Source organism: Pituophis catenifer, unplaced genomic scaffold (assembly GCF_029215685.1).
Source record: "Pituophis catenifer annectens isolate HBS135680 unplaced genomic scaffold, rPitCat1.0.hap2 SCAF_2, whole genome shotgun sequence".
NCBI classification, from domain to species: domain Eukaryota; kingdom Metazoa; phylum Chordata; class Lepidosauria; order Squamata; family Colubridae; genus Pituophis; species Pituophis catenifer.
The window spans coordinates 99,613,715-99,636,634 of NW_027256882.1; the positions used below are offsets into that span (position 1 = coordinate 99,613,715).

The window sequence follows — 22,920 nt, forward strand, 5'->3', positions numbered from 1 at the left end:
AAATATCCTCCCCCCTAGCTTTTAATTTAAGAAACAGACACCTTATTCCTGGGCCAATATAAACTTTTAATGGCTTGTGCAGAAACAAAACTTTAGCAAAATAGATTGTAAGCTGATTATGGTGAACTTAGGAAATGATAAAATGTGCTTTCTCCTGGGAAACTCAGAACAATTTGTATACTCTCTCTCTCTCCCTCTCAAATTTCCTGGTGAAATTTGCAGTGTAGACATAGCAAAAAGGTTGCCTTAACAGACATTATATTCTATTCATAAAAATATTTTGAAGTTGTCACCTTTGCTTCATTCCTAATTATTTAATCATGTAATATAATACACATGAAGTAATGGGCCTAGTTATGTTAGTGTATGTAGACAGAGCTCTAGTTAGTTATAGGATCTGTCTGTACTTCCCTTATTTCAATCCATCTCTTCTAGCTTGGAAATCACAAAGCTACACTAAGCTGATATATATTTATATTTTACCTATTGAAGATGGATTGTTCCGATGCTATGATGAAAAGGGGAAAATTCCTCATTCTAAAAATCCATATGATGGATTTTTTTCCCAATAAAATTTTATTTTATTAATGTATCAAGAGTCATGTGATGACTCTTAGTTTACTGATTGTTTAGTTTAAGAAAAGGGATGTTTAAGTGATATATTTAGGGGAGTGGAGAAAATGGATAGAGTTGAATAAATATTAAATTAGGATTTATGGGGAAGGCTGCTTTGAAATGTTATATTAATATACACAAAAGATTAAATATTAAAGTAGGATTTATTATATAGTTTTAAAGTGGAAGGTTGTTTTGAAATGTTGTAATAATATACAGATATAAGTATGGGGAGGAGAAAAAGGGCAGATTATTGCTAAATTGGGAGTTATAATAATATTATGCTAAATTAGAAGTTATCATATAATGTTATAGTAGAATGTTTTTTTTTTTGAAATGTATGGTAAAAGGGGGAAGTAATAATATTAATAATATTATTAGCAAGTAAGGGTCAGTATTTAGAGGAGGGAGTAAGGGGATGGTAAAATATTATATAACCTGTTATGAATTAGGTTTTTGTTGTGAAGAAGTCACAGGGGGGGATGGGTGGTGAGGGGAGGTTAGGGAGGAGGGGGGAGAAAAATGGGGGGAAAATTTGTATTTGAAAACTTTTTCAATAAAAAAAAAGAGTCATGTGATGTTAGTACAGTTTTATTTTTTTATTTTTTTATTTTTGCACTTTGAATGCTATTTTCTCTCTTTGAACTGCTGTAAGGGCAGAAGGGGTTAGATGAGACTAAAACTTGATAGCCTCATTTAACCTTAACCTTTTACCATCTTGAAGCAACCTCGTTGATCTGGATTGAGTTATTTGAGTAATGAAGTACCAGTCAGCAAGAGTAAGACTGACAGAATTGAACTCTATATTTGGAAGACATCTGCAGGCCCTAGCACTGAATTAATGTTTAGAGGCTTGCTTTGTTTTCAACATAAAAATCCTATTTATATATATATATATATATATATATATACACAGCCATATGCACATTTTAAGTAATGGTCTTTGGGGGGGGCATTTATAGTACTAGATTTATTTCCTTCTATTTTGTTTCAAATTTTATTCAGTAGACTTTTTTCCTAAGCTCAGAGGCACCCTCTAGTGTTTTTGTAGGCTATGTAAATAATCATCTTTCTCTGTTCCATTTTTTAGGATTATGGTTCTCTTGAAAAGATAAATTATTCCCACTTCCTTTGTATACTGATCTGTACCTACATTCAGAACACCAACCATAGATATGTAAAGCAGAAGTGAAAACTTTCAATGAATTTCTATGGGGATTCTCAGTCATCCAGGTCATGGTTGTCCCAAAGGTGCTTTTTCAAAAGGCAACTGAACTTTGTTTTTTTGCTTGAAGACATTTTGCTTCTCATCCAAGAAGCTTCTTCAGTTTCTTCAGCTGAAGTATTGAAGAAGCTTCTTGAATGAGAAGCAAAACATCTTCAAGCAAAAAACCAAAGTCTAGTTGCTTTTTGAAAAAGCACCTTTGGGACACCAATGAATTGCACTGAAGGATGGCAACATCCAGATCTGCAGGCAGCACGTAGTTCCATTCTGCTGAATTCCTGAAGGCAATGGGGTAGGGGTAGGTGCAAATACAAACTTATTTAGAGAGATGATAAGGTCTTTGCCGCTTTTCGTTTGTTTCTAGCACAGTTCTAGAGAACTATACCATGTGTTGCCAGAATCTTTTTTTCTTTTTTGTTCAGTTTGGGTGTGTGGTGTTGTTGCCTTTAAGTCAGTTTTGACTCCTAGTGACTCTCTAGGTGAGTCCCTGCAGTTTTCTTGCCTAGGAAGAGGAAGAGTGATTAGCCCAAGTTTATCCAGCTGGCTTCATGCCTAAGGTAGGAATAGAACTCATGACCTCCCACTTTCTAGCCTTATCCACAAACCCAAATCTTAAGGATACCAGCAACAAGGTTACAGTCATACAGTCATAAGTAGGAGGAGATGGGTGATAGGAACGGTGAGAAGATTAATAGTAATGCAGACTTACCCATATTAACCATAACCCCCCTGAAAATAAGCCCTCCCCGAAAATATTTAAACGCATGCACAGCCGATCCCTGCCATTTCCTCTGGTTAATGTTAGGCAGACAGAGCTGGAAATCAGGTAAGATGGCAAGAGGAACCTCATCTTGCACCACATGCCCCAAAATAAGACCTCCCCGGAAATAAGGCCAAGCGCTTATTTCGGGGTTCAAACAAATATAAGACGGTATTATTTTCAGGGAAACACAGTAACTTATTTATCAATCCAATAAAAATATTATAAAAATTATAACAACAAGCTATCAAAATCTTTGCATTCCAAATTAACTCCTGATGTTCTATCTAAATGCATTGTTTTATGTATCTTACACTATAAAAGTTGAATTAAGAAGTATCTTAAAACATTAACTTGAGAAACATTTATCATATGATAGATTCAAGTATGATAAAAGAATGAATAACTCAGTGACACTATTAAAATGCATCTGGTTAATATAACTACTGATAAAAAAATTCCTGTGGAATAACTGTTTTTCTAATGCATTCTTGCACCTTGCCTCCACTAGTTCCCTCTTTATAACAGAATAATATTATAAATTAAATGCAGAATCTACGTATCATGGAATAATCGAGACATTTTCCCCTGGAGCATAGGAAGAAAAGCAATGTTTATTTTTCCCTTGCCTTTATAATCCCTGTGTTTTATGGAAATCTCTCAGATAGTTGAGGACTTTTCTATACATAGTGGGAAATGATTGTGAGAATTAAAGGACAGAAAATTGGTGAAAATTGCACATCTCCTTATTGTTACCTGGAGCATGGCAATCAATAACAGTTCTTTGAATTAATCAGTGTTATTCTCATTTTTGCTTTGCTTTATAAGTACCAATAAGTCTCATGGGACCAATGTAGAATTTACAGTATGTTAGTAGCAGATTTAGTAGCTCTTTAAGTCATTAATAGTATTCCCTGATTTATATAAGTATATTACTTATTATAGCAGTACACTGAACAGGTAATCTGAATTTTTTCTTATTGTAAACTTATCTGGATCCTTTTCAAATGAACATTTAATAATTGTTCTGTACTGTGGTCTTTCAGAATGATATTGCTTATTATATCACTTTCTTTTTAAATAAAATTATATTAGAATCTAGCAGTTTCTGCCTATTTATAATTTTGCTATTTTTTCTTTGCTATTTTTTATGCAAGTTTTTAGCTCATTAAATTTGGTACAATACATTCATCAATCTATTTCTCTCCTGTTTTACTTATAATTGGCCCATAAAATCCCAGATCATTGACTGCACACAAGTGTGCACAGTCTAAATTATTGCAGTATGAGGTATCAGGTTTTCTAGCAAAAATTGTATAATCTTATTTCCCTTCCCCCCCCCAGACTTTAGGGGAGTATTTACATCTCTTGTCTTTCTGCCTTAGGTTAATTAATCTTGTAATTGATTTCAAATTTAAATAAGATAGTCCCTACTATTTACTGCCATCTATTTTCTATCTGTGTTCTAGACACAAAAAGTAACCTGTAAAAAGTCTATCCAAAAAATGTATTGAGGTAAAATCAAATAAATAATTAATTTACCAATTTAATACTTTTAAGATTAAGCAATAGTTATTTAAATAAAATCATAATAAATAATTTTAATAACTATCTGCTGTCAATAAATTTAATAGTTAATGCTGCACCCATTAAATACAACTGAAGTACAATGAATTCACTGAGAGCCTGCCTAATATATTTGGAGGTTTTTTGATGTAAATTATAACAATCACTCCTTTAGAATGCTGAATGGTATGTCTTCGCTTAAAAGGACATAATGTCTGTGGAGCAGGGAATGGCATCACTTTAAGAGATTTTTCCCTCCTATATTGTTCCAAAGTTATTTCTCTTAATGTTATATAGAAAGATTTTGTCAAAGAATGGCAAAGCTACAGAGGAAGAGGGAGTTGCCAAATATTATTTCTCACTCCATTCTTTTTATGGAAGTTTTCATAGGGTGCATGCTATCCATTATGAAGTATAATTGTGTGAATGAGTTAGGGTATTCTGCTTCTAGAGGTCAAATGACAACTGATACTGTTATGATAATGGAAACTGATGTTGTGGCAGTGTCTATAACTTTCTTTGAATCCCAAACATACAAAAAACCAGCATCTCATTATTACTTCCTTCAACTTTTGGAAGTAGAAGATACTTCAGCTGTAAATATAGCGGAATGAAGGGATGAACCCCAGATGTTCCACTAGACCACAGCATGCCGCTTCATTCTGCTTATAGATCCCTTATGCCCAATTACTGGTTATAATTACAGAAGAGCTAGAAGATAAAGAGTATTTAACAGGGCAATGAAATCTCCTTCCAATTTCAAAACCTCTGAAAAAAACATTGCATGTGGCTGGCAACAGACCAGCAAGCTGGAAGCTTGTATTCTGTTGTTTCACCCCAGATGCCTTGTTCTTCCTTTGTATAATGCCAACCCATAGCTGGCAATAAGAGAAGTATATTTTGTCCCAGAAATTTGTCTAACCTCTATTCCTTCCCCTCCATCCTTCTTACGTAGTGAGAATGTTACTTTGTTGACTGGGGGATTTAGAGAATTGAAGTCCAACAGTCTGGATGACACCAGGTGAGGAATGTTGATAATTATCTCCTTTGAGCTGAACATCATCATCATCCGTAGAACATTTTTGCCTGACCTCGTGTGTCACAACTGTAATTAGGTATAAGCAGGGGTAAAATCCAGCAGGTTCTGACAGGTAGCGGAAATGTTGAGTAGTTAGGAGAACCGGCAAATACCACCTCTGGCTGGCCTCAGAATGGGATGGGAATGGAGATTTTGCAGTATCCTTCCTCTGCCATGCCCACCAAGACACACCACACCACACCCACAGAACCGGTAGTAAAAAGAAATTGGATTTCACCATTGGGTATAAGATTTGTAAAAGTATCTGGGATGGGGAAAATGAAGAAGTTAGATGTGCCAAGCAAATTTCCAAAATGAAAAAGATATGTTAATTGGCCTTATATAAGCCTGCCTCCCTCCCCTCAATATTTATTTCCGCTTCTTCTCAGCAGCATCTGTTGCAGAAGAGTAGAGAGAAGAACCAGCATTACCAGTCTCTATTTTGAATTCACTGATGTAGGTACAGTTAGCCTTGCCTTTATAGAAGATGGCATTTTTACTCTGCAAGAAGGCTATTTAAGTTAATGGGGCAATAAAGAGTAATCAATTCCTGAGGCCTAGAGTACAAGCTGCACTGTGTTTCATTCCTTACATGCCTATGTTGACCTTGATTTATGGCTTCTTGGAAGACACTGGCTTGTTAATTTTAATTTTAATGCTGCCCAGTTTTGGATCAACTTTTTTGAGGGCATTAAATCTCATAAAATTGGAACCATAGGATACTATTAAAGGAGCATAGAAAAAAAAACTAAAACAGGGATAGTTTCTGATGCTTATGCTAGAGCTGCATCTGGTAGAAAAAAGAATAAAATGAAAAACAGATTGTAGAAGGAGACTTTTTCAGCTAATCTATAAAGTCAGCAGGATGTTTCCATAATGTTGCATTTAATGGTTCAAATTATTTATAGAAAAAATATAATAGTATAACATCTAGATTACCCTTTATTTATTTAAAAGACTTACACGGCCTCTCAGCTTAAGAGACAGAACTCTGGGTGGCTCACAGCAGTGAGGTACAAAATCAAACCACCATAAAAGCAATGAAAGCAAAAAGCTTTTAATAGTAGCTATAAAACATACTGTGAGCAAAAGGAGAGGCAAGATACCTGAACTTTTGGTCGGTGGGTCCCATTTCCAACATCCAGGAAATTCTCAAATCCATTTTGAGAAGCAAGTAGATCAGCAAGAAATGAAGTTTGTAATAAATTTGCTGTATTTTTTAAGGTGCAGACGAAGGAGTGGAAGAAATAGGCAATAAATTATTTCAAAATGCCCGTTGACCTTGTAGAAGGCCCCAGATTCAATCACTATATTTTCAGTTAAAAGAATTCCTATATATTATCACTAGGAAACATAAATGTTGGCCTAAAACCTTGAATGGACGTTGTTCAAGTATCTCTCATTGTTAGCAGTGCTGTGGAGACTGCAAGGAGACTGCAAGGAGACTGTGGTTTTACAATACCTGTAAACCACATGTAGCCTATTGCTATGTTGAAGGCAGTGGACACCTTTTTCAAAAATCATCACAATTTCCCTGAGTCCATCACTTGGGAGGATATTGCTGGTAGCAGCTTGAAATGCTGTCAACCATGCCGTTCATAAGCGCCCCCACCATCTGAAGCAGAGTAGAAATGGTTGCAAAGACTTCCAGAAGCTGTGCTCCATCTTTTCCACCCTTGTTTGTTTTATTTAACTTTTGGCTGGGCATGAACATTAATTGCCCCAGTTAGCCCCATCTTTGGGTATAAATCAGGCAGTATGAACACTGGAGAGACAAAAGTTCATTAGTGCTCTATTAGTGCCCCTTTGCCCACATAATCTAATTTGATACCATTTGCTGACTAGGGCTCTACCTAAATTGAGCACTATAGTCTTAATTTTATCACTCATGCAATGGAAGCATCATGAGATATAATACTCCTCAGGGGTATTCTTTTCATTTTTGACTTTAGTATATTTTTTTCAGTTTTTGTTTAATAAAGGCATTAGAAAACTATGGGTGTCAAACTCATGGCCCACGGGCCAGATGCATCATGCGCTGGCGACGCCCACCTCTGGTTTAGCAAATGGGGAAAAGTCACAAAATTTCACATGATGATGTGATGTCATGAGTTTGACACCTGTGGTCTAAAGCCTGGAGAGTCACTGCTAAGCAATGGTTTATTTATCTGGTTAATTGAATTAATCATGGTTGGCTAGATAAACGGAACACAGTAAACCTAAACTATTCTATCTAAAGCATGGTAGCTCAGTTTATACAACCCACCAAAAAAAAAAAAAGCTATATTATAGATGAGTATACTGTTTGAACCTATCAGCCTTACTAGGTAGACCAGACAGGAAACAACTAGAGGAGCTAATTCTATTTTATGGTAATGCTATATTAACAGAATTGTGCAATCTGAAAGTAATCCTGCGGTCTCTTTTACAGAAATATAAAACTCTTAATTGATCATTTGAAATGTGCCAGGATTTAATCCTTCCAGAAGAAGCAAATATGCTTGAAAATGATTTCCAATTCTGCCCCCCAAAGTGATATTGCCGGTTCTTGAAGAAGAAAAAATCTTGCTTTCTCTTCCATTTGGCGTGTTTCATCCACTCAGAAGAGATTTATAGACAATATCCAAATATAATGGGAAGCAGGCTAAAAATTGATTAAATAAATACATCCTGTCACAACCCAGAAAAATATTGCTAATTATTAGGGGCGGGCATAAGGGTTTGAGGTTTCAAAATCAAGTTAAGACTTAAGCCTAATTCTCCTCAAACTCATAGGGTTCTTACCATGGAAGGTAGTTAGTCAGGATACAAACTGGGATTAGTCCTTTGGGATGTTCAAGGGAATCAACAGTGCCAGGAAGGAAATAAACCAGCACTATATAAACCACCCCCTTTAGGGTGGGGCTCCTAAAAGATGTAGAAGACCCCTGAAAAAGAATTTTGCGCAGAACATGGCAGCTTTCTCGCCTTGACTTCAAGGCAGCTGGCAGAAGCTCTGCCAGGAGTTCAGGGTTCCTGCACTTGGGAGGGCCACCATTCTGCCCTTAACTGTGCTGAGAGGCACGCTCTGCTCCTGGCCAAGATTGCCAGGGTTTGTTTAGAGACTGAGATTCAGCCACTGCCCCAACTGCCCAACTCTGTCCTCCTGCCGACAGCAACATGCACCTCAAGTAAATCCTGCTTCTCTAATTTGGGTGAGTGAAGGAATTTGCTAGGACTTTTATAATCTGGCCCCTATAGCAATAGCAATAGCACTTAGACTTATATAGCACACGGTGCTTTTACAGCCCTCTCTAAGCAGTTTACAGAATCAGCATATTGGCCCCAACAATCTGGGTCCTCATTTTACCCACCTTGGAAGGGTAGAAGGCTGAGTCAACCTTGAGCCTGGTGAGATTCGAACTGCCAAACTGCTGGCAGTCGGTGATCATAGAAGTAGCCTGCAGTACTGCACTCTAACCACTGCGCTACCACGGCTCGTACAATACAGTTTGTAGTGATATCAAAGCAACAGAAGTGAGGCTGGTGCTATTTAGGGTCTCCTTGCACTTTACAACCATTAGTTGGGATGTAAGAAAAGTGTCTTTAGGAAAAGAAGGGAAGAAGCAGGAAGCAGCAGTGATGGCTGCATCTCCACAAACCCTGGTGAACTAGGGTCCTGGCAGGTAGGAGGGTGGAAATCTGTCCTTGCCAAGAAGCAGAAACAGGGTTGCCTTGTTCTTTAATGTGGAGATAGGAGGGCATCTGCTGTGTGGATGCCCTAGTAATCATTGAGCTGTGCTATCTTCTGAAGTGTGGAGGAGCACTGAGATTGGTAAACTGCCATCGTGCTTCTGATCAATGCTCTCCTGTGTGTGTCATCTAGGCTCAAGCTGCATACAATGACCTGGAGAGTCTCATGAAGCCCATAAACTATGATTTTGAGATTCAGCCTAGCAGAACTTCAGACCTAGTAGATGTACATTGATGTTTTAAAATAATAGGCAGAAATAAAGGATTTATGTCCTTCCAGAGGATGCTAAATTGCATCTCCCAATATGCTTATATTTGTTCAGCAACAACTGGGATGGCCACCTATTTCCCCAACCTGCAAAGAGGTATGTCTCCTTGACATTTTTCAAGGTTTTGCCTCACACATTTCTGCAATAACACTATAATCATCTGTTCTTAAGGCAACACTCCGAAAACATGTTCCAAAAAAATAATGCATTGTCAATATGAGTAGAATCATTCCCTTTTAATTCAGGAGAATCCCTGGCGAGCATTAAGGTAGACAATTATAAAGGAATGGTTGTCCAGCAGTGGCAGAGGTCATTTGCTACAAATAAGAAGCAAAAGCATCTGCTTTACTATTCAGGTTTCACAAATAAAATCTATTAATGTTTGGAACAGCTGTATATTTTACATGCTTCAACTGATGTGTAATTAAAGAATTTAATTCATTTCTTTGCTGATTTTAAGAATTCTATAGCCAAGGGCCACTTTTTTTGATTGGCTTGTTTAGCATTTGTTCTTTCCCCTCCACTTCTTTGGGTAATTTTGCATATAAGTACAACTTTTCCATGTGAGGGCATTTATCCTTGTAGTTTTAAGATAATTGGGCCTCCAATGAAAACACTGAATCCAAACAAAGCCTGCCCACTTCAACCAATCCATCTACAGAAATGTAACAGTTCCTTTATCCACACTTTGACTCTCCCTCTTCCCATGTTTCATCTCAGTTTGCTGGCATTCCTCCATTCTATGTCCAGGCATCAGTTCAAAATTTGCATGTTCTCTCCAGCACCACAGGATGCTGTCCTGTGGTAGCTCTCAACACATAGACCCTGCTATTGAGAAACTCATTATTTGTTTCACAAACATTCAAGGTAGTTTATTTGAAATATTTTTCCCCTTCCACGTGAATGAAAAGATTGATTGCCTTCTTAGAAAAAAAGTGAAATCATTAGCAGCAATGAATTCTCCTGGGGTACTATAGACTCCTCTCCAATTTTTAGATTGATGTTCAAACATTATTTGGTATCAAAAGTGAGTATTTGGACTCCTTTCAAGGGAGAGCTCATCTGTTTTAGTGTTCCTATAAATTAGCTGTTCTTTGCAATGATATAAAGTATATCAACTGGCAGTGCCTTTAACACATGGAAAACAATCCATAAGGAGAGTGTATCAGCCAGCTGTTGAGCTGATAGACAACCACTGTTCCAGCTTCTGACTGGAGTTTAAGAGAAAATAATGGAGAACAGAACCAAAATAATTTAACCTGAGAAAAAAACTCCTCAACCTGAACCGGTTATGTTACTTTCTTTTATTGCTGTATACAACATAAAATCACAGCTGCCAGTTCTTTAGCTGTATTGCTATTGTTGTTGCACAGCCAGCCAGGTAGTTAGACAGGGTTTGGCATTTTTTAAATCCCATCTATTGAGTCCTTTCCAACAACCTGGGACAGGCAGATCTGTATTAGCATTAGTATTCCTTTGAGTCAATGACAACTGCCCAGATTAGTCCTGCAGTTTTCTTGGCAACATTTTAGAGATGGTTTGTCATTGCCTTTTTTCTGTGGTTGAGAGAGAGTGACTGACCCAAGTCACCCAAGCGGTTTTGTACTAAAACAGAACCAGAATTCACAGTGTCCCAGTTTCCAGCTTGGGTCTCCTCAGTCATGAAATACTTGATTATAAATATGAAATGTATTATGTTTCATTTCAATATATTTGTCTTCATCCTTCCCTTCTCAGAGAAATTCCATTCACAGAATTTTACAGGTAGTTCTCAACTTATAACAGTTCATTTAATGACCCTTCAAAGTTATAACATCACTGAAAAAAGTGACACTTATGATCATTGCAGCATCCCAATGGTCATGTGATCAAAATTCAGATGCATGGCAACTGACTGATATTTATGATGGTTGCATTGTCCTGCAGTCATGTGATCACCTTCTAACAACCAAAGTCAATGGGGAAGCCAGATTCACTTAAGAATTGTGTTACTAACTTAACAATTGCAGTGATTCACTTAACAACTGTGGCAAGAAAAGTCATTAAATGGGTCAAAATTCACCTAACAACTGTCTCACTTGGCAACAGAAATTTTGGGCTCAATTGTGGTTGTAAGTTGAGGAATATCTACCATTTTTCCCCAAAAATAAGACCGTCTTTTTTTTTGAACCCCAAAATAAGTGCTTGGCCTTATTTTTGGGGCGCATGGAGCAAGATGGGGCTCCCCTTGCCATCTTACCTGATTTCCAGCTCTGTCTCCCTAACCCTAACCAGAAGAAATGGGGACTGGCTGCGTGTGCATTTTAATATTTTTTGGGGTGGGGTATTTTCGGGGAGGGCTTATTTTCAGGGGGGCTTATTTTAGCTCATGCGCTCAAAAGCCTGATTGGGCTTATTATCTGGGGAGGTCTTATTTTTGGGAAAACAGGGTATATAGTGTTTAGATAGGAATAACTCCCATTGAAAATCCTGAGGTATGTTCCCATTCTCTAAACAGAATGTTGAATCCTCCTCGGTGAAAGGTGCTGTACTCCAAGCATACCAGAATGGCAGAAAGAGAAGTGGAACAGTGAGGAGAAGTGATAAAAATTGTGAGCCACTAATTGTGAGCATTTTTATATTTCTCCTGCAGCAGGATCTTAATACAAAACAAGAGTGGCTTCAGATGAGCACATTGTCAAAAAGTTTTACTCAGCCAACACTTTGCTTTGTAACCCAATTTTCATTATATTCATTCATTTATTATTTTATTTTTGGGGGATCTTTTTTCTAGTTGAATCTTTCAAACACTTCCCACTTTGGAAAGATCAAAGAGATTGCCAAATTTTCTGCAGTTCTCAAACCACATGTTTTTGACAATACTTGGGGACAGCCAGCTCCAAGTCTGGAAAATGTTCCAAAGATGCTCCTTTTTCTACCAGTGTAGTCAGATCACAGGACAATATAAAAGAGAGCCATAAAACTATGTATTTATATATGTGGTTTATACTGGATATGTGGGATCCACCCATAATTAATGCAGAATACATGTCTCTCTGACTTGTCATAAACAAGACCATCCCAAATATCTAAATGTTTTCAAGTACTTTATATTTTAATCTGTGAACTGTCTTAAAAACAAGAAAGTTAATCCATGATTTTATTGTACCAAATATAGTTCCAAATTGCAAATAAGCAGAAAAGGCATGTCTACCACTAACAATTATAAAATATGTTTTTGTGTTCGTCTATATGTGTTTGTGTATACACATATATAAAGCTCATAATAAAAGCAAATGTAAATCAGTTAATCATAGTATATATAAGTTCTTATACAGCAAAATAAGTGGTGTAAGTAGTTCATATTTGTATCTTGGTAATTCTTAATTTAGAAATTGTATTTTGGTCTTTTCTTATAAAGAGCACTGCTATCTTATCAAGCAGACTACTTTTCTGCCCTTGTCTTTTCCTTCAACACAGGAAGTAATTGGAATGGGTTACCAACTTTATACATATTTTTTAATTGCAGATTTTCTCTAAACCATCATGGTAAAATTGTTCTCTGTGTTAAATGTAATTACATGGTTAAAATATATTAAGCCAGAATTGAATAAATCTATTGTGATGTCTAAAACCATATAGTGTAGAATGGAAATACAAGCATATGTCAAACATGCTGACTTTTAGTAATATGGCTGGCTCCAGTGAGGGCACTCAAATTTCTTACCTGCATTTCATGAAGTATTTCTATGGACTTTAGCCACACTTCCTATAGAATAAAATAGTTATATATAACAAACTTTAGTTAAGTTGCATCAAAAATAATGGTACCTTACAGCAAATTACCAAGTTTATCCTGTACTGTAAATCTTTTTTTAATTCATAATGTATATAGCTCTTAAAATAGATATATCATTTTTTTACATTGCATTCTTGGTAACTGCATTGTTTGTTTGTTCAATTTCTATGGCCACCCATCTCAGTCAATGCCTCTGGGTGGCTTACAGTTCATAAAATATATTACAGTTATACCTTTAAAAAAAAATTAAAACAATAAAAACAGTAACACCATTCAAAACAACCAGTTCAAGACATTAACAATAATGTAGCTTTTAATGATGTGCTCTTAAAGCACATAACGTCTCTCCAGAGTGTTCTTGTTTCATAAAATCAGCCAGTCTTTAGAAATGTTCTTTGCTACTATTTGGGAACTGTTACACAATTATAACTACATGGTGGTGTGAAACTTAATAAAAAACATATTTTAAACAGAAAAGTAATGGCAATCCAATCAATGCCAATAAGAAACTTATTCTGAACCAGTATATGTAGACTAGGGATGTAAAACTCACATCATCACAGCTGTGTCATGTGACATATCAGGACTTTTTTTTTCCCTTCGCTAAACCGGACGTGGCCAGCGCATGACGCATCTGGCCCACGGGCTGAGATTTGACAGCCCTGATGTAGACTTAATTTGTTCTATATTGACAAATGCATATTCAATGCTAGATACCAAAAAAAAAAAAATCATTTTTCATGTACCACTGTAAATTGAAATTTTAGAAAAGAATTCCTTGATCTGGTATGAAAATGTGTCCTTAAGAGGGGTGAAATGAAGGCGAGAAGAAAAATTTTAAAACTATCCAATGCCATTATCAAAACATGATGAAAGTGCCTTACACCACCAGTGCCAAGAAGCTAGCAACGAGACGTCCTTTACCATACAAGGGCATGAGAAACTGATAAAAGATTTAAACCCTGGGCTATGAAAATAGGTGGACTTGATTGCTTGATTATGAAGCAGCTGATTCTCATAAGGAAAACTTTTGGATTTTCAAGACAAGCAAAATGAGTCTCTTGAAGTCTTGTCCTTGACTTTTTGTTGTTAGGTCCTAAGCTTTGAGATCCTAGAAAGAGATTTTTTTTTTTTTACCAAACTCTGGGCAAAGGTCAGACAGTCCTTGTGATTTTAAGAAATGAAACAAGAAACTTTATCTTTACTGAAAAATCAAATAAGTAGACTTAATTAGCTGCCTCTAATATTGCTTTGTATTGCAAATTGTAAGTTTTGATCAGAAGCCATTTATAAACAAAATATGTTTTCACTTCATGATCATCTCACTGTTGTAGTACTTTCAGAGTTAGCCCATATTTGTGCCAACTTGAAAAATTAAGTACCTCTGAATGTGAATGATCAACTATGAATGTGAATGATCAGCTATGAAATAAAGGGGTAGAATGAGGTTAGAGTGACTGGGAAGCCATACATTGTAAATGGGATGGCCTTTCCAACAACATATCATCACTTCCTGTAATGTACATGAGAAAAGCAGATTATTAAGAATTGTGGGTGAGTTTGACTTGGTGGCTATGAAATAAGGCTGTATTTTGTTTGTTTTGTATTCTCTGGCTTCAGTATGTTGTATTGGGCATACAAGACTTGTGGTTGCCTTAATTGTGGTTGCTAACTCTGTAGAGGCCCTGCTTCAAGCAGACAGCGGCTGGGATGAAACATCATAGTAAGTCATAATGTGGCTTGCTTGGTTTTGGCTTAGCGTAATGTGTGAATCCAGCCAATTTAGGTAATTCAATAAACAATAGTGAAATAAACCATGGCTTACTGCAGTGTGTAAATCCAATGTGATAACTTGGAAAGAAGCATATATAATATAAGATTAGTTGGAATCTTAAAATGGAACGTGGGAGATAGTAGCAGACGTTCAAATCAGCATCTAGTAAATACTGTGGTTGCAGCAGAAAATTGCCCATTTTAGCACAGGATTCACTTAGATGTGCTAGTATGCATAGACAAGCCCCTTAGCTACCTTGTTAGGTGAAAAAGAGAAAATAAGGTCACAAACAAAGCTTTTATGAAATTAAAATGGCACTTAATCTGAGAATAAACCTTTGCTTTAGAGCACTAGGATAAGATGTGTATACAGTATTTCCTAAGAGAATAGGCAACATATTTCTTTATATCTTTGGTCTAACTAAATGATCTCTAAATTGCTTTCTCTTCAAGCCAGATTTCCCCACTCCCTCAAGCCAATCCCTCGCAATTAGGAACAGATGCTATACTGCAGCTTTTCTCTGCCTCAAACACTTCCTGCTGCCTCTTGCATTGTGGATGATTTAGAGATTTTACAGATTACTTTGAAACTCAAAACCACCAACAACCTGTTTCACCTCTATCTCTGAATCCCATCTACTCATCTTTTTAAAGGTCCTCTCTGAGAACCAATCAGTTCTCTTTTATTTCTTGGCCAGTTCACAGTTTCATTACATGCCTGGTGCGTATAAACAAATGCAGCTTCTCCCATTAGTAATTTTGAAATTGCTGAGTTTCAAATTGCCAGATCTCCCTATATCAATTATAACTAAGGAATGCCCCGCCCCCAAAATAGGGAAAGCAAGAAATTAGGATCCCTTGGCTATATTTTAATGTTTATCAAAGATGACTCGTGGAAAACAAAGATTGAAAAACATACAGTTGCATCCCTGTGCATTAGGTCTTTTTACATCCTATGGAAATGAAAAAGATATATGGGATTGTGAGGTTTGGAGACTGCTGGCTCCCTCCACCAGCAAAGGTGCAGACCTGAAGGTCAAATATGATACATTTACTAGGGTACGTAATGTGTAGTTTACCCTGTTATTATATTCTTACCGAAGAAAGAAAGCAACAGGTTGAACTGGATTACCACATGGTCTTTAAAGCTTTTTGTCTTTCAGTTTGTAATTCCCCCTCCTTCCCTGTGACCTTATTCCAGTTCACATGCCATTAGATTTAGGACAGGATAGCAGGAAAATGTATAGGGCTGAGGGGGGAGGGGATTAGAAGACATTGACCAAGCAGTCAAGGGCAGAAGGAAGCCCGGCAAAAGTCATTGCAGTTTCCCAGTTGTCTTTAACAATAAAGAACTAAAAGTGACACTTCATTGATAGTAGGTTCAAACTCAGAAAGAGAAATTTAGAGATCATTTAGTTAGACAAAATATTTGACAAACTCTTTGTCAAATATTTTGGTTTGGCTACTTTAATCCCCGAGAACAAAACAAAAAACATCCTTATATAATTCAAGGGATTGCATGGATTAAAAAGAATTCTGAAGACCTAATTGGTAATTGCAACCATTGTGGTATAAGGACAACTTATGTGAGAAGGGCGCCACAGTTGGTGTCAATATCTAGTTGTCATTGGCTGATCTCAGAGAAGCTAAACAGGGTCAATCTGGTTAATACTTGGACAGTAATAGAGGACAGCCTTGAGATTGTCTGGTCTAGAGTGACAAGAGTCCCAACAGTGGCAATGGAAAAAAAATCCATACTGCCCACAAAAACAACGTGAATGCAGTCACCAAGAGTTCCTGCAAGAATATATTCCCTGGAGTGTTTATTGCTTATGGGCACTCATAAAATTTAAGGGAATAATTTCCAGAGTATGATCTCCCACTCCATGTGGCAACCAGACAACCCACAGATTTTCATTTAGTAACAGGTTTTCTTCTCTTTGCCAACAATTCTAAATTCTAAACAGAGGTTTATTGCCATGACCTACAGATTAGTTCTCTTTTGTGCTTGGAGTTTTCTGGAATCTTTGTTCATACTGGATGAACAGCCATAGAAACTGTTCTTCGATTGAAAAATGTAATATTTAGGAAGATCTCTTTGCATGCCGATTGTGAGAGACAGTAAATAATGCTAATATTTGGAGAGGTTAAATTGGACATTTGCAAAGTACAAATAAGGTTTAGCAAAACATTAGAATGAACTGTGGTGGAGTCCTAGCAAATAAGGGAATGAAACCCTGATTTCTTCTATACCAGAATCTTCTGATCAACATGTTAAATAGGTACCCATAATAACAAGAGATGGATAATAATGGCCAAGTAGATCTGTTGAAATATAATTTCCAACAGCCTTAGCCAGTAAAAGGTAATAGAATCACCATCACTACCACACAAAAAGGCAATCTGTGTTGGACCACATACGAGAATTCCTAGCCAGCATAGCTATCCATTTATCATCTATCTTGTCTGTTTGCCTACCTCCTTCCAGGTGCAGAGTTTCTTTGAGCAACATCTGCTTACCCTAAATAGAAAAAAAAATCAAGGTCATCACCAGGAGACAATATAGTTGGCTTTGCCCTTATTCTGAAAGTATTTAATTTCAGGTAATGTAGAACCTTATTATTCAGATATGCAGATTTCAACCATTCTCCTCCTCAGCATATATATGGCTTTGGCCATGTTAGCCAGGTGCTCTGGGAACTGAAGTCTCCCACATTTGGAAGGCACCATATTAGTGAAAACTGCCTTAAAATAAGCATGATGTCACTAAAAGCTTATTATATGGATTTTATTTTATTAATTTAAAAGATTTTGTGTGGCCACTTATCTTAGAGCACAACTTTGGGCGCTTCACAACAACATTCATAAGGCAGAAGTAGTTTTAACTTTAACTACATATTCAAGTCTAGTGTTGCCACTCTGTTGCTCAGACTCTTTATATAAAGACTAATAGCAGTTGGATCCCCCTTTAGAACAGGCCTCCCCTCTTAAGCATTTTAAATACAGCTAGTACATGTCTGCCATGGATCTAAATTCATTCAAAAATATGCATATTCTGAAATGGTATCTTCATTGGATCAGATCCAAGGTTTATCTGACCTACTGTCCATATTAGTACTCAGAAAAGGATTAACTTGCATCTGTATGCCAGATGGATGCTGTTGGCCTGAGATTGTAAAAAAGGTTTGTGTCTCAGTCAGTCTTCTCTCAGTTGGGGGAATTTTATCTGGCTGGGAATTTTGGGAGGGCAGAATTCACATCTGGATGGTTGAGAAGAGCTGATCTCAGCCAAAGTGATGCCAGCAAATGAGCTGATGCTGTTACCACATTGTTCTACTTAAAGTTTCTCTGAATTCGACTTCACTGTTTGAAATGGCAGTGTAAGGGAAGCTTCCAGATTATTTGAGAATTCTCAATGGTGGCATTACTTTGATTGGCTTTACTTTTTAAATCTTTTGTGTGTTAACATGAAGCCATTGAGGAAAAAATTGCACCCACAAATGATTGAGACTTAATTTTGAAGTCCTTTGGAAGGGTAGTAACATCTACTAAAGTTATTTACATGCCGATTGTGACAGAATCAGCAGGCTCCAGGACTAATCAGTAAAGCACTGCCATCTTGTGGGGCTTGAGAAATTGGATTTCTCTATGTTTGTTCTTATACTCTAGAGTAGTATTCCCAAATCCACACAATCCACATGTGTGTTCAACAGGCTGGTTTGTGACCTACTTTATAATCTATGTTTTATACGGGGTTGGTTCCCTGACAATGGGTCTTACTAGTCTTAGTGTTACCCATTCAAATTGCTTTTCTTGTTATTTTAGTATTAATGATTTGTAATTTGTAAGCTATCTAGAAATTAGTCGGTGGTTAAGTCATCAGGTTAGGAGCCCATGAGTTCTAATCCCATATTAAGTACAAAGCCAGCTGGGTGACCTTGGACCAATCCTTATCTCTTAGCCCCAAGAAGGAGGTGATGGCAAACCCCTTTTGAAAAACCTTGCCAAAAAACCTGGAGGGACTTGTTTAGGCAGTCACCAGGAGTGAAAATTGACCCAAAGGCACAAAGCAAAAAGCTATCTGGAGTTGCAGTTGTGATTGAGGAAGCCTATAAATCATTTAAATAAATAAATAAATTATAAATGTAATTTTGTACCAAAACATGTTCCATTCAATTGCATGCATGCATTTGAGCATGATTTGAACTTGTAAACAAGTTTCAGGGAGACATAAAATAGGAGCATATTACATGCACAATATTTGGATATATCCCTTGAACTTTTCAGAACTCATGAAAAAGTATTGTCAAAGCATTGTTATTTTTTTATGCAGAACAAATTTTAAAACAGGCAAATGAAGGAGCTGTTTTCTATAGATATGATAATTGTTTACATGCAAAGCTCTTATGTAGCTGCCTTGTGAGATGCTGAGAACTCCTCTGAGTAATAGTTTTTTAGCTGCCATTGATGTATACTAGAGCTCTTCTTCCCAACTACCACTAAAACCACCCTTTCAGGAAGACAGGGAACCACTCTAAAACAGTATCCCTCTGGTCCTGTCTCAGACAGTCCAGGAGGACTGTATAGTTGCCTCCCAGCTTGAATTCTCCATATGGGATTTGGAAACCACTTGGAAGTTTCAACTGGTCCAGAATATAATGGCATGAACAGTAATGGCATTGAGTGTGTCATCTATATACAGGTAACCCTTGATTTACAACCATAACTGAGCCCAAAATTTCTTTTATTAGATAAAATATTTGTTAAGTGAGTTTTGCCCCATTTTACAAACTTCCTTGGCACAGATGTTAAGTGAATCATTGCAGTTGCTAAATTAGCAATATGGCTGTTAAGTGAATCTGGTTTCCCCATTGACTTGGCTTATCAGAAGGTCAAGTGATCACATGACCCCAGGACACTGCAACCGTCCTGTCAAATACAGAGTGTCCAAATTGTGATCATGTGACCACAGGGATGCTGCAACAGTTTTAACTATGAAAAATGGTCATAAGTCACTTTTTCATTGTCATTGTAACTTTGAACAGTCAAGGACTACAACAGTTTGAATGTTGTATTTATATTTGTACTGTATTTGACATTTGTATTGGTTGCCAAAATGCTTCCAGGTGCAATCAAAGTGCGGGTGCAATCCATAGCATACATATTGGATATTTTGAGGAACCATCTATCTCCCATGGTTTCTGCTTGGCCAGAAACAATGCCCTCTATTGAGACCTAGGAAGTATCCCTTTTCTTTTGTGGTTCTTGCTCTCTAAAGAAGAATCTCAGTGAAATCAGTGTGACTCCCTCCCCGTTGGAGTTCTGGAAGGCCTTGAAGACCCAATTATTCTTCCAGTAGTTAGGTTAAGATGAATGGAACCCCTTGTTGGATGTATTTTGGTCTATGGTTTTCTGCACATCCTATCTTATTTTGTATTGTTTTGTGTTTTATTGTTTATTATGAGTAATGAGGAGTTAGGCAGTACATAAATTGAAAATAATTGAAAACAATCAATTGATTATTTTATGGACAGGTGATGTGACACCCAGAAAAATACGGCATCCTTCATTTAATCCACCAGGGAAAGATTGAAGACAAACAAGGTCCAGGGCAGAAGAAGAACATCATGGTTTCAAAACCTAAGGGACTGGTTTGGACAAAACTCAGCAGCACTTTTTCATGTGGTTGTTGACAAAAATAGGATTGCCAACATGATTGTCAACGTCTGATGACGGATATGGCACAAGAAGAAGAAGAATCAATCTATTAATTAAATGCTCTAGCTGTTTTTATTCCAATTAGATTAACCCTTTCAATATCAATTACGTAGGATTGCATATTTCACCCATATAAATGCAGGCTCCAAATTACTACCACATTTCTGTTGTCTTTTAGCCACTATTTCTCTTGCAACAAAGGGTTACCTATTGCATATCTGGCTATCATATAAGACTAAAGAGTACAGATTAGCTAGCTAGGCTCTGCCAAGGAAGCCCACTAAATAATCATTCTCTGAAGATCATACATCTAGAAAAAACTATGGTATACTTATGATGGTATGACTTAAATGCTTAAATGCTCTGTAAATACATAAAATACTCCTACCTACCATTTTCTTCATTTGTAATATTAGGACAAAATACTGAAAGTTTTAAAGTTTATTCAAAAATCTGGGAAACCTGGCCGATTTAGAGATTTAGAGATTTCTCTTTTCTTTCTCTTAGCAAGGTACTTTCCTTCCCCAAACAAGCCTACCTTTATTTACGCTGTCCAACTAGAACATATGGCCCTGTTAGGTGCCAGCATCAGTTCAAATAACTCAAGCAGAGTCATGTTGGTTAATACTTGAATGAGAAATGTCAGAGCAATAGCCTAGACTGGGAATATGGAAAAACATAACAGGGCAAAACAATGGCAAATTACTTTCATATTATCCCCAAAAAGTCACCAGGAATCTTGTTTGACTCAGAGGAGAAATTATTTACTTTTATCAGAACATGTAAACAGAGAAGGACATATATGTCATGTATTTCCAAATACATCGGAACTGTAGCTAGTTCTTCACTGGAAGGCAGCATCTTTCACTTCTATTAAAAGCAGGGGTGGGATTCTACCGGTTCTGTCCGGTTCGGTTGAACCGGTAGCTCCGATGATCAGGTCAGCCCACCTGCCCGCCCCTGTGCTTTACTTACCTTTATCTTCTCTGCTGATTGGCACGGCTCAGCTGTGTTACTCCCAAGTGGTAACACAGGTTAATATTTGTAAAACTGTGCATGCGCGTGCAGTGTGCATTACGCATATGTGCGTGTGAAGCGAGCATGCACACACAAAGCGCACAATCACCGAACCGGTTGTTAAACCAGCAGCATCCCACCACTGATTAAAAGGTTGTGGCTTTTGCCTGATATCCCAACATTCCCAAATCTAGTGTTTTCCCAGCTTTCTTCACTATCCATAATTACGGCCAGTTGATAAATGCCTATGAATTCATGTTTTGTTCATCTTCCATGTTTCTTACACAAGCAAAAGGTAGCCATATAGTGAATATGAGGGTAAAAGTTCATTCTCTGAGCTTGTGAGTTGGTTTCTGAACGTTTTGTTACCAGGCTAGATAAGATCTTCAGCAGAGTTTAGGAGAGCATATAGTGAATATCCCTATCATCTAGAATGCAAAGCAAAAGAAATACCTTCATAGTTGGAAATAGATTACAAAGAGATATTGAGCAAATGTTAAGTAATATTTTTTGGTGATTATACAGTACAGAATAATTATCCATTATCCATTCGCTCTAACTACTCTTTTTTTACTTATAGATCAAAGGGTGTTTAAATTTTAGAGGCATTAAAGAAATAGTGGAAAAAGAGATAAATGCCTTTTTTTTTTAACCAAGTATCATTTTCCAGTTTTTCCTTAATTACAATTATTTGTTTTGACAATAAAAGCCTTGGATCTGTGCCACTGATGATGCATTAACCAACATCATCTGCCATTTCTTCAGTCTGGATAATGTTTGGATTTAGGGGAAATATGGCAGTCCGACTCTTGCAGTGAATGATTCATCATTGACTTAGCGGATATAATGAAGGACAGTCTTAAATTAAGTAACTTATTAAAATATTGATGGCAATTATTGCAAGACAGAGCCAACTGGTTTGCATTTGAGAAAGTATTAAAAAGGATATGGGTTGTGGTTTGAAAACAATCAAAAAGTATTGCTCGGTAATTAAACACCTTACTAAACAAAATTCACAGAGGGTTGTCCCACATGATCATGGAATGAACATTTGTTTTTGATTTAATGTACAAAATCTGTAGTTCTTCTATTACATCTTCAGTTCTGCTGGGAGAATATCATATTTTCCCGGCCCTCAAAGGTGACTTTTAAACTTTATTTTGGGGTGGGGCTGTATTTTGTCAGGAAGCAAATACATCAATAGTATGATCATTATGGAAAAGGTGGGTTTTGATATGTCACAGATAGTTAATTGTGACTTGATTAGTAATAAGTAACAGTCCCCACTTGTCCGCATACAACAGTGCAAGTAATGGGTGTATAGAAAAATATTCCCTATGGATTGTCTTCATCTCATAATTATAAGCAAGCAATCATTTTTAAAGCACC

At 36.8% G+C, this 22,920-nt stretch overlaps 1 protein-coding gene across 1 annotated transcript in view; it reads left to right on the forward strand.

Moving 5' to 3' along the window:
- Positions 1-22,920, forward strand: part of COL23A1 (collagen type XXIII alpha 1 chain) — a 285,667-nt gene that overhangs the window by 209,961 nt on the left and 52,786 nt on the right. The window lies entirely within an intron of this gene.